Genomic DNA, 16,585 nt, shown 5'->3' on the forward strand with positions numbered 1-16,585 from the left:
GGCGAAGGCCCCTGGTCTTATAGGTGTTATTTCGAACTTATCAAGATAGTAACCCATCATCGTTCGATCGAGGTCGAACTCTTCTTTTTGGCGAAGGCCCCTGGCCTTAAAGGGTGTTATTTCGAACTTATCGAAATAGTAACCCGTCGTCGTATGATCGAGGTCGAACTCTTCTTTTTGGCGTAGGCCTCTGGCCTTAAAGTGTGTTATTTCGAACTTATCGAAATAGTCACCCGTCGTCGTTCGATAGAGGTTGAACTCTTATTTTTGGCGAAGGCCCCTAGCCTTAAAGGGTGTTATTTGGAACTTATCGAAATAGTAACCCGTCGTCATATGATAGAGGTCGAACTCTTCTTTTTGGCGAAGGCCTCTGGCCTTAAAGGGTGTTATTTCGAACTTATCGAAATAGTAACCAGTCGTCGTTCGATCGAGGTCAAACTCTTCTATTTGGCGAAGGCCCCTAGCCTTTAAAGGTGTTATTTCAAACTTATCAAAATAGTAACCCATCGTCGTTCGATCGAGGTCGAACTCTTCTTTTTGGCGAAGGCCCCTGGCCTTCAAGGGTGTTATTTCGAACTTATCGAAATAGTAACCCGTCGTCGTTCGATCGAGGTCGAACTTTTCTTTTTGGCGAAGGCCCCTGGTCTTATAGGTGTTATTTCGAACTTATCAAGATAGTAACCCATCGTCGTTCGATCGAGGTCGAACTCTTCTTTTTGGCGAAGGCCCCTGGCCTTAAAGGGTGTTATTTCGAACTTATCGAAATAGTAACCCGTCGTCGTATGATCGAGGTCGAACTCTTCTTTTTGGCGTAGGCCTCTGGCCTTAAAGTGTGTTATTTCGAACTTATCGAAATAGTCACCCGTCGTCGTTCGATAGAGGTTGAACTCTTCTTTTTGGCGAAGGCCCCTAGCCTTAAAGGGTGTTATTTCGAACTTATCGAATTAGTAATCCATCGTTGTTCGATCGAGGTCGAACTCTTCTTTTTGGCGAAGGCCCCTGGCCTTCAAGGGTGTTATTTTGAACTTATCGAAATAGTAACCCGTCGTCGTTCGATCGAGGTCGAACTTTTCTTTTTGGCGAAGGCCCCTAGCCTTTAAAGGTGTTATTTCAAACTTATCAAGATAGTAACCCATCATCGTTCGATCGAGGTCGAACTCTTCTTTTTGGCGAAAACCCCTGGCCTTAAAGGGTGTTATTTCGAACTTATCGAAATAGTAACCAGTCGTCGTTCGATCGAGGTCAAACTCTTCTTTTTGGCGAAGGCCCCTAGCCTTTAAAGGTGTTATTTCAAACTTATCAAAATAGTAACCCATCGTCGTTCGATCGAGGTCGAACTCTTCTTTTTGGCGAAGGCCCCTGGCCTTCAAGGGTGTTATTTCGAACTTATCGAAATAGTAACCCGTCGTCGTTCGATCGAGGTCGAACTTTTCTTTTTGGCGAAGGCCCCTGGTCTTATAGGTGTTATTTCGAACTTATCAAGATAGTAACCCATCATCGTTCGATCGAGGTCGAACTCTTCTTTTTGGCGAAGGCCCCTGGCCTTAAAGGGTGTTATTTCGAACTTATCGAAATAGTAACCCGTCATCATATGATCGAGGTCGAACTCTTCTTTTTGGCGTAGGCCTCTGGCCTTAAAGGGTGTTATTTCGAACTTATCGAAATAGTAACCAGTCGTCGTTCGATCGAGGTCAAACTCTTCTTTTTGGCGAAGGCCCCTAGCCTTTAAAGGTGTTATTTCAAACTTATCAAAATAGTAACCCATCGTCGTTCGATCGAGGTCGAACTCTTCTTTTTGGCGAAGGCCCCTGGCCTTCAAGGGTGTTATTTCGAACTTATCGAAATAGTAACCCGTCGTCGTTCGATCGAGGTCGAACTTTTCTTTTTGGCGAAGGCCCCTGGCCTTAAAGGGTGTTATTTCGAACATATCGAAATAGTAACCCGTCGTCGTATGATCGAGGTCGAACTCTTCTTTTTGGCGTAGGCCTCTGGCCTTAAAGTGTGTTATTTCGAACTTATCGAAATAGTCACCCGTCGTCGTTCGATAGAGGTTGAACTCTTCTTTTTGGCGAAGGCCCCTAGCCTTAAAGGGTGTTATTTCGAACTTATCGAATTAGTAATCCATCGTTGTTCGATCGAGGTCGAACTCTTCTTTTTGGCGAAGGCCCCTGGCCTTCAAGGGTGTTATTTTGAACTTATCGAAATAGTAACCCGTCGTCGTTCGATCGAGGTCGAACTTTTCTTTTTGGCGAAGGCCCCTGGTCTTATCGAAATAGTAACCCGTCGTCGTTCGATCGAGGTCGAACTTTTCTTTTTGGCGAAGGCCCCTGGCCTTAAAGGGTGTTATTTCGAACATATCGAAATAGTAACCCGTCGTCGTATGATCGAGGTCGAACTCTTCTTTTTGGCGTAGGCCTCTGGCCTTAAAGTGTGTTATTTCGAACTTATCGAAACAGTCACCCGTCGTCGTTCGATAGAGGTTGAACTCTTCTTTTTGGCGAAGGCCCCTAGCCTTAAAGGGTGTTATTTCGAACTTATCGAAATAGTAACCCGTCGTCATATGATAGAGGTCGAACTCTTCTTTTTGGCGAAGGCCTCTGGCCTTAAAGGGTGTTATTTCGAACTTATCGAAATAGTAACCAGTCGTCTTTCGATCGAGGTCAAACTCTTCTTTTTGGCGAAGGACCCTAGCCTTTAAAGGTGTTATTTCAAACTTATCAAAATAGTAACCCATCGTCGTTCGATCGAGGTCGAACTCTTCTTTTTGGCGAAGGCCCCTGGCCTTCAAGGGTGTTATTTGAAATTATCGAAATAGTAACCCGTCGTCGTATGATCGAGGTCGAACTCTTCTTTTTGGCGAAGGCCCTTCGCCTTAAAATGTGTTATTTCAAACTTATCGAAATAGTAACCCGTCGTCGTTCGATCGAGGTGAAACTCTTCTTTTTGGCGAAGGCCCCTAGCCTTTAAGGGTGTTATTTCAAACTTATCAAAATAGTAACCCATCGTCGTTCGATCGAGGTCGAACTCTTATTTTTGGTGAAGGCCCCTGGCCTTCAAGGGTGTAATATCGAACTTATCGAAATAGTAACCCGTCGTCGTTCGATCGAGGTCGAACTCTTCTTTTTGGCGAAGGCCCCTGGTCTTAAAGGGTGTTATTTCGAATTTATCAAAATAGTAACTCGTCATCGTTCGATCGAGGTCGAACTCTTCTTTTTGGCGAAGGCCCCTAGACTTTAAGGGTGTTATTTCGAACTTATCAAATTAGTAACCCATCGTCGTATGATCGAGGTCGAACTCTTCTTTTTGGCGAAGGCTTCTGGCCTTAAAGGGTGTTATTTCGAACTTATCGAAATAGTCACCCGTCGTCGTTCGATAGAGGTTGAACTCTTCTTTTTGGCGAAGGCCCCTAGACTTAAAAGGTGTTATTTCGAACTTATCGAATTAGTAACCCATCGTTGTTCGATCGAGGTCGAACTCTTCTTTTTGGCGAAGGCCCCTGTCCTTAAATGGTGTTATTTCGAACTTATCGAAATAGTAACCCGTCATCGTATGATCCAGTTCGAACTCTTCTTTTTCGCGAAGGCCTCTGGCCTTAAAGGGTGTTATTTCGAACTTCTCGAAATAGTAACAAGTCGTCGTTCGATCGAGGTCAAACTCTTCTTTTTGGCGAAGGCCCCTAGCCTTTAAAGGTGTTATTTCAAACTTATCAAAATAGTAACCCATCGTCGTTCGATCGAGGTCGAACTCTTCTTTTTGGCGAAGGCCCCTGGCCTTCAAGGGTGTTATTTCGAACTTATCGAAATAGTAACCCGTCGTCGTTCGATCGAGGTCGAACTTTTCTTTTTGGCGAAGGCCCCTGGTCTTATAGGTGTTATTTCGAACTTATCAAGATAGTAACCCATCATCGTTCGATCGAGGTCGAACTCTTCTTTTTGGCGAAAACCCCTGGCCTTAAAGGGTGTTATTTCGAACTTATCGAAATAGTAACCAGTCGTCGTTCGATCGAGGTCAAACTCTTCTTTTTGGCGAAGGCCCCTAGCCTTTAAAGGTGTTATTTCAAACTTATCAAAATAGTAACCCATCGTCGTTCGATCGAGGTCGAACTCTTCTTTTTGGCGAAGGCCCCTGGCCTTCAAGGGTGTTATTTCGAACTTATCGAAATAGTAACCCGTCGTCGTTCGATCGAGGTCGAACTTTTCTTTTTGGCGAAGGCCCCTGGTCTTATAGGTGTTATTTCGAACTTATCAAGATAGTAACCCATCATCGTTCGATCGAGGTCGAACTCTTCTTTTTGGCGAAGGCCCCTGGCCTTAAAGGGTGTTATTTCGAACTTATCGAAATAGTAACCCGTCATCATATGATCGAGGTCGAACTCTTCTTTTTGGCGTAGGCCTCTGGCCTTAAAGGGTGTTATTTCGAACTTATCGAAATAGTAACCAGTCGTCGTTCGATCGAGGTCAAACTCTTCTTTTTGGCGAAGGCCCCTAGCCTTTAAAGGTGTTATTTCAAACTTATCAAAATAGTAACCCATCGTCGTTCGATCGAGGTCGAACTCTTCTTTTTGGCGAAGGCCCCTGGCCTTCAAGGGTGTTATTTCGAACTTATCGAAATAGTAACCCGTCGTCGTTCGATCGAGGTCGAACTTTTCTTTTTGGCGAAGGCCCCTGGCCTTAAAGGGTGTTATTTCGAACATATCGAAATAGTAACCCGTCGTCGTATGATCGAGGTCGAACTCTTCTTTTTGGCGTAGGCCTCTGGCCTTAAAGTGTGTTATTTCGAACTTATCGAAATAGTCACCCGTCGTCGTTCGATAGAGGTTGAACTCTTCTTTTTGGCGAAGGCCCCTAGCCTTAAAGGGTGTTATTTCGAACTTATCGAATTAGTAATCCATCGTTGTTCGATCGAGGTCGAACTCTTCTTTTTAGCGAAGGCCCCTGGCCTTCAAGGGTGTTATTTTGAACTTATCGAAATAGTAACCCGACGTCGTTCGATCGAGGTCGAACTTTTCTTTTTGGCGAAGGCCCCTGGTCTTATCGAAATAGTAACCCGTCGTCGTTCGATCGAGGTCGAACTTTTCTTTTTGGCGAAGGCCCCTGGCCTTAAAGGGTGTTATTTCGAACATATCGAAATAGTAACCCGTCGTCGTATGATCGAGGTCGAACTCTTCTTTTTGGCGTAGGCCTCTGGCCTTAAAGTGTGTTATTTCGAACTTATCGAAACAGTCACCCGTCGTCGTTCGATAGAGGTTGAACTCTTCTTTTTGGCGAAGGCCCCTAGCCTTAAAGGGTGTTATTTCGAACTTATCGAAATAGTAACCCGTCGTCATATGATAGAGGTCGAACTCTTCTTTTTGGCGAAGGCCTCTGGCCTTAAAGGGTGTTATTTCGAACTTATCGAAATAGTAACTAGTCGTCGTTCGATCGAGGTCAAACTCTTCTTTTTGGCGAAGGACCCTAGCCTTTAAAGGTGTTATTTCAAACTTATCAAAATAGTAACCCATCGTCGTTCGATCGAGGTCGAACTCTTCTTTTTGGCGAAGGCCCCTGGCCTTCAAGGGTGTTATTTGAAATTATCGAAATAGTAACCCGTCGTCGTATGATCGAGGTCGAACTCTTCTTTTTGGCGAAGGCCCTTCGCCTTAAAATGTGTTATTTCAAACTTATCGAAATAGTAACCCGTCGTCGTTCGATCGAGGTGAAACTCTTCTTTTTGGCGAAGGCCCCTAGCCTTTAAGGGTGTTATTTCAAACTTATCAAAATAGTAACCCATCGTCGTTCGATCGAGGTCGAACTCTTATTTTTGGTGAAGGCCCCTGGCCTTCAAGGGTGTAATATCGAACTTATCGAAATAGTAACCCGTCGTCGTTCGATCGAGGTCGAACTCTTCTTTTTGGCGAAGGCCCCTGGTCTTAAAGGGTGTTATTTCGAATTTATCAAAATAGTAACTCGTCATCGTTCGATCGAGGTCGAACTCTTCTTTTTGGCGAAGGCCCCTAGACTTTAAGGGTGTTATTTCGAACTTATCAAATTAGTAACCCATCGTCGTATGATCGAGGTCGAACTCTTCTTTTTGGCGAAGGCTTCTGGCCTTAAAGGGTGTTATTTCGAACTTATCGAAATAGTCACCCGTCGTCGTTCGATAGAGGTTGAACTCTTCTTTTTGGCGAAGGCCCCTAGACTTAAAAGGTGTTATTTCGAACTTATCGAATTAGTAACCCATCGTTGTTCGATCGAGGTCGAACTCTTCTTTTTGGCGAAGGCCCCTGTCCTTAAATGGTGTTATTTCGAACTTATCGAAATAGTAACCCGTCATCGTATGATCCAGGTCGAACTCTTCTTTTTCGCGAAGGCCTCTGGCCTTAAAGGGTGTTATTTCGAACTTCTCGAAATAGTAACAAGTCGTCGTTCGATCGAGGTCAAACTCTTCTTTTTGGCGAAGGCCCCTAGCCTTTAAAGGTGTTATTTCAAACTTATCAAAATAGTAACCCATCGTCGTTCGATCGAGGTCGAACTCTTCTTTTTGGCGAAGGCCCCTGGCCTTCAAGGGTGTTATTTCGAACTTATCGAAATAGTAACCCGTCGTCGTTCGATCGAGGTCGAACTTTTCTTTTTGGCGAAGGCCCCTGGTCTTATAGGTGTTATTTCGAACTTATCAAGATAGTAACCCATCATCGTTCGATCGAGGTCGAACTCTTCTTTTTGGCGAAAACCCCTGGCCTTAAAGGGTGTTATTTCGAACTTATCGAAATAGTAACCAGTCGTCGTTCGATCGAGGTCAAACTCTTCTTTTTGGCGAAGGCCCCTAGCCTTTAAAGGTGTTATTTCAAACTTATCAAAATAGTAACCCATCGTCGTTCGATCGAGGTCGAACTCTTCTTTTTGGCGAAGGCCCCTGGCCTTCAAGGGTGTTATTTCGAACTTATCGAAATAGTAACCCGTCGTCGTTCGATCGAGGTCGAACTTTTCTTTTTGGCGAAGGCCCCTGGTCTTATAGGTGTTATTTCGAACTTATCAAGATAGTAACCCATCATCGTTCGATCGAGGTCGAACTCTTCTTTTTGGCGAAAACCCCTGGCCTTAAAGGGTGTTATTTCGAACTTATCGAAATAGTAACCAGTCGTCGTTCGATCGAGGTCAAACTCTTCTTTTTGGCGAAGGCCCCTAGCCTTTAAAGGTGTTATTTCAAACTTATCAAAATAGTAACCCATCGTCGTTCGATCGAGGTCGAACTCTTCTTTTTGGCGAAGGCCCCTGGCCTTCAAGGGTGTTATTTCGAACTTATCGAAATAGTAACCCGTCGTCGTTCGATCGAGGTCGAACTTTTCTTTTTGGCGAAGGCCCCTGGTCTTATAGGTGTTATTTCGAACTTATCAAGATAGTAACCCATCATCGTTCGATCGAGGTCGAACTCTTCTTTTTGGCGAAGGCCCCTGGCCTTAAAGGGTGTTATTTCGAACTTATCGAAATAGTAACCCGTCATCATATGATCGAGGTCGAACTCTTCTTTTTGGCGTAGGCCTCTGGCCTTAAAGGGTGTTATTTCGAACTTATCGAAATAGTAACCAGTCGTCGTTCGATCGAGGTCAAACTCTTCTTTTTGGCGAAGGCCCCTAGCCTTTAAAGGTGTTATTTCAAACTTATCAAAATAGTAACCCATCGTCGTTCGATCGAGGTCGAACTCTTCTTTTTGGCGAAGGCCCCTGGCCTTCAAGGGTGTTATTTCGAACTTATCGAAATAGTAACCCGTCGTCGTTCGATCGAGGTCGAACTTTTCTTTTTGGCGAAGGCCCCTGGCCTTAAAGGGTGTTATTTCGAACATATCGAAATAGTAACCCGTCGTCGTATGATCGAGGTCGAACTCTTCTTTTTGGCGTAGGCCTCTGGCCTTAAAGTGTGTTATTTCGAACTTATCGAAATAGTCACCCGTCGTCGTTCGATAGAGGTTGAACTCTTCTTTTTGGCGAAGGCCCCTAGCCTTAAAGGGTGTTATTTCGAACTTATCGAATTAGTAATCCATCGTTGTTCGATCGAGGTCGAACTCTTCTTTTTGGCGAAGGCCCCTGGCCTTCAAGGGTGTTATTTTGAACTTATCGAAATAGTAACCCGACGTCGTTCGATCGAGGTCGAACTTTTCTTTTTGGCGAAGGCCCCTGGTCTTATCGAAATAGTAACCCGTCGTCGTTCGATCGAGGTCGAACTTTTCTTTTTGGCGAAGGCCCCTGGCCTTAAAGGGTGTTATTTCGAACATATCGAAATAGTAACCCGTCGTCGTATGATCGAGGTCGAACTCTTCTTTTTGGCGTAGGCCTCTGGCCTTAAAGTGTGTTATTTCGAACTTATCGAAACAGTCACCCGTCGTCGTTCGATAGAGGTTGAACTCTTCTTTTTGGCGAAGGCCCCTAGCCTTAAAGGGTGTTATTTCGAACTTATCGAAATAGTAACCCGTCGTCATATGATAGAGGTCGAACTCTTCTTTTTGGCGAAGGCCTCTGGCCTTAAAGGGTGTTATTTCGAACTTATCGAAATAGTAACTAGTCGTCGTTCGATCGAGGTCAAACTCTTCTTTTTGGCGAAGGACCCTAGCCTTTAAAGGTGTTATTTCAAACTTATCAAAATAGTAACCCATCGTCGTTCGATCGAGGTCGAACTCTTCTTTTTGGCGAAGGCCCCTGGCCTTCAAGGGTGTTATTTGAAATTATCGAAATAGTAACCCGTCGTCGTATGATCGAGGTCGAACTCTTCTTTTTGGCGAAGGCCCTTCGCCTTAAAATGTGTTATTTCAAACTTATCGAAATAGTAACCCGTCGTCGTTCGATCGAGGTGAAACTCTTCTTTTTGGCGAAGGCCCCTAGCCTTTAAGGGTGTTATTTCAAACTTATCAAAATAGTAACCCATCGTCGTTCGATCGAGGTCGAACTCTTATTTTTGGTGAAGGCCCCTGGCCTTCAAGGGTGTAATATCGAACTTATCGAAATAGTAACCCGTCGTCGTTCGATCGAGGTCGAACTCTTCTTTTTGGCGAAGGCCCCTGGTCTTAAAGGGTGTTATTTCGAATTTATCAAAATAGTAACTCGTCATCGTTCGATCGAGGTCGAACTCTTCTTTTTGGCGAAGGCCCCTAGACTTTAAGGGTGTTATTTCGAACTTATCAAATTAGTAACCCATCGTCGTATGATCGAGGTCGAACTCTTCTTTTTGGCGAAGGCTTCTGGCCTTAAAGGGTGTTATTTCGAACTTATCGAAATAGTCACCCGTCGTCGTTCGATAGAGGTTGAACTCTTCTTTTTGGCGAAGGCCCCTAGACTTAAAAGGTGTTATTTCGAACTTATCGAATTAGTAACCCATCGTTGTTCGATCGAGGTCGAACTCTTCTTTTTGGCGAAGGCCCCTGTCCTTAAATGGTGTTATTTCGAACTTATCGAAATAGTAACCCGTCATCGTATGATCCAGGTCGAACTCTTCTTTTTCGCGAAGGCCTCTGGCCTTAAAGGGTGTTATTTCGAACTTCTCGAAATAGTAACAAGTCGTCGTTCGATCGAGGTCAAACTCTTCTTTTTGGCGAAGGCCCCTAGCCTTTAAAGGTGTTATTTCAAACTTATCAAAATAGTAACCCATCGTCGTTCGATCGAGGTCGAACTCTTCTTTTTGGCGAAGGCCCCTGGCCTTCAAGGGTGTTATTTCGAACTTATCGAAATAGTAACCCGTCGTCGTTCGATCGAGGTCGAACTTTTCTTTTTGGCGAAGGCCCCTGGTCTTATAGGTGTTATTTCGAACTTATCAAGATAGTAACCCATCATCGTTCGATCGAGGTCGAACTCTTCTTTTTGGCGAAGGCCCCTGGCCTTAAAGGGTGTTATTTCAAACTTATCGAAATAGTAACCCGTCATCGTATGATCGAGGTCGAACTCTTCTTTTTGGCGTAGGCCTCTGGCCTTAAAGTGTGTTATTTCGAACTTATCGAAATAGTCACCCGTCGTCGTTCGATAGAGGTTGAACTCTTCTTTTTGGCGAAGGCCCCTAGCCTTAAAGGGTGTTATTTCGAACTTATCGAAATAGTAACCCGTCATCATATGATAGAGGTCGAACTCTTCTTTTTGGCGAAGGCCTCTGGCCTTAAAGGGTGTTATTTCGAACTTATCGAAATAGTAACCAGTCGTCGTTCGATCGAGGTCAAACTCTTCTTTTTGGCGAAGGCCCCTAGCCTTTAAAGGTGTTATTTCAAACTTATCAAAATAGTAACCCATCGTCGTTCGATCGAGGTCGAACTCTTCTTTTTGGCGAAAGCCCCTGGCCTTCAAGGGTGTTATTTCGAACTTATCGAAATAGTAACCCGTCGTCGTTCGATCGAGGTCGAACTTTTCTTTTTGGCGAAGGCCCCTGGCCTTAAAGGGTGTTATTTCGAACATATCGAAATAGTAACCCGTCGTCGTTCGATCGAGGTCGAACTCTTCTTTTTGGCGTAGGCCTCTGGCCTTAAAGTGTGTTATTTCGAACTTATCGAAATAGTCACCCGTCGTCGTTCGATAGAGGTTGAACTCTTCTTTTTGGCGAAGGCCCCTAGCCTTAAAGGGTGTTATTTCGAACTTATCGAATTAGTAATCCATCGTTGTTCGATCGAGGTCGAACTCTTCTTTTTGGCGAAGGCCCCTGGCCTTCAAGGGTGTTATTTTGAACTTATCGAAATAGTAACCCGTCGTCGTTCGATCGAGGTTGAACTTTTCTTTTTGGCGAAGGCCCCTGGTCTTATCGAAATAGTAACCCGTCGTCGTTCGATCGAGGTCGAACTTTTCTTTTTGGCGAAGGCCCCTGGCCTTAAAGGGTGTTATTTCGAACATATCGAAATAGTAACCCGTCGTCGTATGATCGAGGTCGAACTCTTCTTTTTGGCGTAGGCCTCTGGCCTTAAAGTGTGTTATTTCGAACTTATCGAAACAGTCACCCGTCGTCGTTCGATAGAGGTTGAACTCTTCTTTTTGGCGAAGGCCCCTAGCCTTAAAGGGTGTTATTTCGAACTTATCGAAATAGTAACCCGTTGTCATATGATAGAGGTCGAACTCTTCTTTTTGGCGAAGGCCTCTGGCCTTAAAGGGTGTTATTTCGAACTTATCGAAATAGTCTCCCGTCGTTATTCGATCGAGGTCGAACTCTTCTTTTTGGCGAAGGCCCCTGGCCTTAAAGGGTGTTATTTCGAACTTATCAAATTAGTAACCCGTCGTCGTATGATAGAGGTTGAACAATTCTTTTTTGTGAAGGCACTTGGCCTTAAAAGGTGTTATTTCGAACATATCGAAATAGTAATCCATCGTCGTTCGATCGAGGTCGAACTCTTCTTTTGGCGAAGGCCCCTGGCCTTCAAGGGTGTTATTTTGAACTTATCGAAATAGTAACCCGTCGTCGTTCGATCGAGGTTGAACTTTTCTTTTTGGCGAAGGCCCCTGGTCTTATCGAAATAGTAACCCGTCGTCGTTCGATCGAGGTCGAACTTTTCTTTTTGGCGAAGGCCCCTGGCCTTAAAGGGTGTTATTTCGAACATATCGAAATAGTAACCCGTCGTCGTATGATCGAGGTCGAACTCTTCTTTTTGGCGTAGGCCTCTGGCCTTAAAGTGTGTTATTTCGAACTTATCGAAACAGTCACCCGTCGTCGTTCGATAGAGGTTGAACTCTTCTTTTTGGCGAAGGCCCCTAGCCTTAAAGGGTGTTATTTCGAACTTATCGAAATAGTAACCCGTTGTCATATGATAGAGGTCGAACTCTTCTTTTTGGCGAAGGCCTCTGGCCTTAAAGGGTGTTATTTCGAACTTATCGAAATAGTCTCCCGTCGTTATTCGATCGAGGTCGAACTCTTCTTTTTGGCGAAGGCCCCTGGCCTTAAAGGGTGTTATTTCGAACTTATCAAATTAGTAACCCGTCGTCGTATGATAGAGGTTGAACAATTCTTTTTTGTGAAGGCACTTGGCCTTAAAAGGTGTTATTTCGAACATATCGAAATAGTAATCCATCGTCGTTCGATCGAGGTCGAACTCTTCTTTTTGGCGAAAGCCCCTGGCCTTCAAGGGTGTTATTTCGAACTTATCGAAATAGTAACCCGTCGTCGTTCGATCGAGGTCGAACTTTTCTTTTTGGCGAAGGCCCCTGGCCTTAAAGGGTGTTATTTCGAACATATCGAAATAGTAACCCGTCGTCGTATGATCGAGGTCGAACTCTTCTTTTTGGCGTAGGCCTCTGGCCTTAAAGTGTGTTATTTCGAACTTATCGAAACAGTCACCCGTCGTCGTTCGATAGAGGTTGAACTCTTCTTTTTGGCGAAGGCCCCTAGCCTTAAAGGGTGTTATTTCGAACTTATCGAAATAGTAACCCGTTGTCATATGATAGAGGTCGAACTCTTCTTTTTCGCGAAGGCCTCTGGCCTTAAAGGGTGTTATTTCGAACTTCTCGAAATAGTAACAAGTCGTCGTTCGATCGAGGTCAAACTCTTCTTTTTGGCGAAGGCCCCTAGCCTTTAAAGGTGTTATTTCAAACTTATCAAAATAGTAACCCATCGTCGTTCGATCGAGGTCGAACTCTTCTTTTTGGCGAAGGCCCCTGGCCTTCAAGGGTGTTATTTCGAACTTATCGAAATAGTAACCCGTCGTCGTTCGATCGAGGTCGAACTTTTCTTTTTGGCGAAGGCCCCTGGTCTTATAGGTGTTATTTCGAACTTATCAAGATAGTAACCCATCATCGTTCGATCGAGGTCGAACTCTTCTTTTTGGCGAAGGCCCCTGGCCTTAAAGGGTGTTATTTCAAACTTATCGAAATAGTAACCCGTCATCGTATGATCGAGGTCGAACTCTTCTTTTTGGCGTAGGCCTCTGGCCTTAAAGTGTGTTATTTCGAACTTATCGAAATAGTCACCCGTCGTCGTTCGATAGAGGTTGAACTCTTCTTTTTGGCGAAGGCCCCTAGCCTTAAAGGGTGTTATTTCGAACTTATCGAAATAGTAACCCGTCATCATATGATAGAGGTCGAACTCTTCTTTTTGGCGAAGGCCTCTGGCCTTAAAGGGTGTTATTTCGAACTTATCGAAATAGTAACCAGTCGTCGTTCGATCGAGGTCAAACTCTTCTTTTTGGCGAAGGCCCCTAGCCTTTAAAGGTGTTATTTCAAACTTATCAAAATAGTAACCCATCGTCGTTCGATCGAGGTCGAACTCTTCTTTTTGGCGAAAGCCCCTGGCCTTCAAGGGTGTTATTTCGAACTTATCGAAATAGTAACCCGTCGTCGTTCGATCGAGGTCGAACTTTTCTTTTTGGCGAAGGCCCCTGGCCTTAAAGGGTGTTATTTCGAACATATCGAAATAGTAACCCGTCGTCGTTCGATCGAGGTCGAACTCTTCTTTTTGGCGTAGGCCTCTGGCCTTAAAGTGTGTTATTTCGAACTTATCGAAATAGTCACCCGTCGTCGTTCGATAGAGGTTGAACTCTTCTTTTTGGCGAAGGCCCCTAGCCTTAAAGGGTGTTATTTCGAACTTATCGAATTAGTAATCCATCGTTGTTCGATCGAGGTCGAACTCTTCTTTTTGGCGAAGGCCCCTGGCCTTCAAGGGTGTTATTTTGAACTTATCGAAATAGTAACCCGTCGTCGTTCGATCGAGGTTGAACTTTTCTTTTTGGCGAAGGCCCCTGGTCTTATCGAAATAGTAACCCGTCGTCGTTCGATCGAGGTCGAACTTTTCTTTTTGGCGAAGGCCCCTGGCCTTAAAGGGTGTTATTTCGAACATATCGAAATAGTAACCCGTCGTCGTATGATCGAGGTCGAACTCTTCTTTTTGGCGTAGGCCTCTGGCCTTAAAGTGTGTTATTTCGAACTTATCGAAACAGTCACCCGTCGTCGTTCGATAGAGGTTGAACTCTTCTTTTTGGCGAAGGCCCCTAGCCTTAAAGGGTGTTATTTCGAACTTATCGAAATAGTAACCCGTTGTCATATGATAGAGGTCGAACTCTTCTTTTTGGCGAAGGCCTCTGGCCTTAAAGGGTGTTATTTCGAACTTATCGAAATAGTAACCAGTCGTTGTTCGATCGAGGTCAAACTCTTCTTTTTGGCGAAGGACCCTAGCCTTTAAAGGTGTTATTTCAAACTTATCAAAATAGTAACCCATCGTCGTTCGATCGAGGTCGAACTCTTCTTTTTGGCGAAGGCCCCTGGCCTTCAAGGGTGTTATTTGAAATTATCGAAATAGTAACCCGTCGTCGTATGATCGAGGTCGAACTCTTCTTTTTGGCGAAGGCCCTTCGCCTTAAAATGTGTTATTTCAAACTTATCGAAATAGTAACCCGTCGTCGTTCGATCGAGGTGAAACTCTTCTTTTTGGCGAAGGCCCCTAGCCTTTAAGGGTGTTATTTCAAACTTATCAAAATAGTAACCCATCGTCGTTCGATCGAGGTCGAACTCTTATTTTTGGTGAAGGCCCCTGGCCTTCAAGGGTGTAATATCGAACTTATCGAAATAGTAACCCGTCGTCGTTCGATCGAGGTCGAACTCTTCTTTTTGGCGAAGGCCCCTGGTCTTAAAGGGTGTTATTTCGAATTTATCAAAATAGTAACTCGTCATCGTTCGATCGAGGTCGAACTCTTCTTTTTGGCGAAGGCCCCTAGACTTTAAGGGTGTTATTTCGAACTTATCAAATTAGTAACCCATCGTCGTATGATCGAGGTCGAACTCTTCTTTTTGGCGAAGGCTTCTGGCCTTAAAGGGTGTTATTTCAAACTTATCGAAATAGTCACCCGTCGTCGTTCGATAGAGGTTGAACTCTTCTTTTTGGCGAAGGCCCCTAGACTTAAAAGGTGTTATTTCGAACTTATCGAATTAGTAACCCATCGTTGTTTGATCGAGGTCGAACTCTTCTTTTTGGCGAAGGCCCCTGTCCTTAAATGGTGTTATTTCGAACTTATCGAAATAGTAACCCGTCATCGTATGATCCAGGTCGAACTCTTCTTTTTCGCGAAGGCCTCTGGCCTTAAAGGGTGTTATTTCGAACTTCTCGAAATAGTAACAAGTCGTCGTTCGATCGAGGTCAAACTCTTCTTTTTGGCGAAAGCCCTTGGCCTTAAAGGGTGTTATTTCGAAGTTATCAAAATAGTAACCCATCGTCGTATGATTGAGGTCGAACTCTTCTTTTTGGCGAAGGCCTCTGGCCTTAAAGGGTGTTATTTCGAACTTATCGAAATAGTAACCCGTCGTCATTCGATCGAGGTCAAACGCTTCTTTTTGGCGAAGGCCCCTGGCCTTAAAGGGTGTTATTTCGAACTTATCGAAATAGTCACCCGTCGTCGTTCGATAGAGGTTGAACTCGTCTTTTTGGCGAAGGCCCCTAGCCTTAAAGAGTGTTATTTCGAACTTATCGAATTAGTAACCCATCGTTGTTCGATCGAGGTCGAACTCTTCTTTTTGGCGAAGGCCCCTCTCCTTAAACGGTGTTATTTCGAACTTATCGAAATAGTAACCCGTCATCGTATGATCGAAGTCGAACTCTTCTTTTTCGCGAAGGCCTCTGGCCTTAAAAGGTGTTATTTCGAACTTATCGAACTAGTAACCAGTCGTCGTTAGATCGAGGTCGAACTATCTTTTTGGTGAAAGCCCTTGGCCTTAAAGGGTGTTATTTCGAACTTATCAAAATAGTAACCCATCATAGTATGATCGAGGTCGAACTCTTCTTTTTGGCGAAGGCCTTTTGCCTTAAAGGGTGTTATTTCGAACTTATCGAAATAGTAACCCGTCGTCGTTCGATCGAGGTCGAACGCTTATTTTTGGCGAAGGCCCCTGGCCTTAAAGGGTGTTATTTCGAACTTATCGAAATAGTCACCCGTCGTCGTTCGATAGAGGTCGAACTCTTCTTTTTGGCGAAGGCCCCTATCCTTAAACGGTGTTATTTCGAACTTATCGAAAAAGTAACCCGTCATCGTATGATCGAGGTCGAACTCTTCTTTTTCGCGAAGGCCTCTGGCCTTAAAGGGTGTTTTTTCGAACTTATCGAAATAGTAACCAGTCGTCGTTAGATCGAGGTCGAACTATCTTTTTGGCGAAAGCCCTTGGCCTTAAAGGGTGTTATTTCGAACTTATAAAAATAGTAACTCATCGTCGTTCGATCGAGGTCGAACTTTTCTTTTTGGCGAAGGCCCCTGGCCTTCAAGGTTGTTATTTCGTACTTATCGAAATAGTAACCCGTCGTCGTACGATCGAGGTCGAACTCTTCTTTTTGGCGAAGGCCCCTGGCCTTAAAGGGTGTTATTTCGAACTTATCGAAATAGTAACCCGTCGTCGTATAATCTAGGTCGAACTCTTCTTTTTGCGAAGGCCCTTGGCCTTAAAGGGTGTTATTTCGAACTTATCAAAATAGTAACCCGTCGTCGTATGATTGAGGTTGAACTCTTCTTTTCTGCGAAGGCCCTTGACCTTAAAGGGTGTTATTTCGAACTTATCGAAATAGTAATCCATCGTCGTTCGATCGAGGTCGAACTCTTCTTTTTGGCGAAGGCCCCTGGCCTTCAAGGGTGTTATTTGAAATTATCGAAATAGTAACCCGTCGTCGTATGATCGAGGTCGAAC

This window comes from Nicotiana tabacum, chromosome 8 (genome assembly GCF_000715075.1).
Source record: "Nicotiana tabacum cultivar K326 chromosome 8, ASM71507v2, whole genome shotgun sequence".
Taxonomy (NCBI): Eukaryota; Viridiplantae; Streptophyta; class Magnoliopsida; order Solanales; family Solanaceae; genus Nicotiana; species Nicotiana tabacum.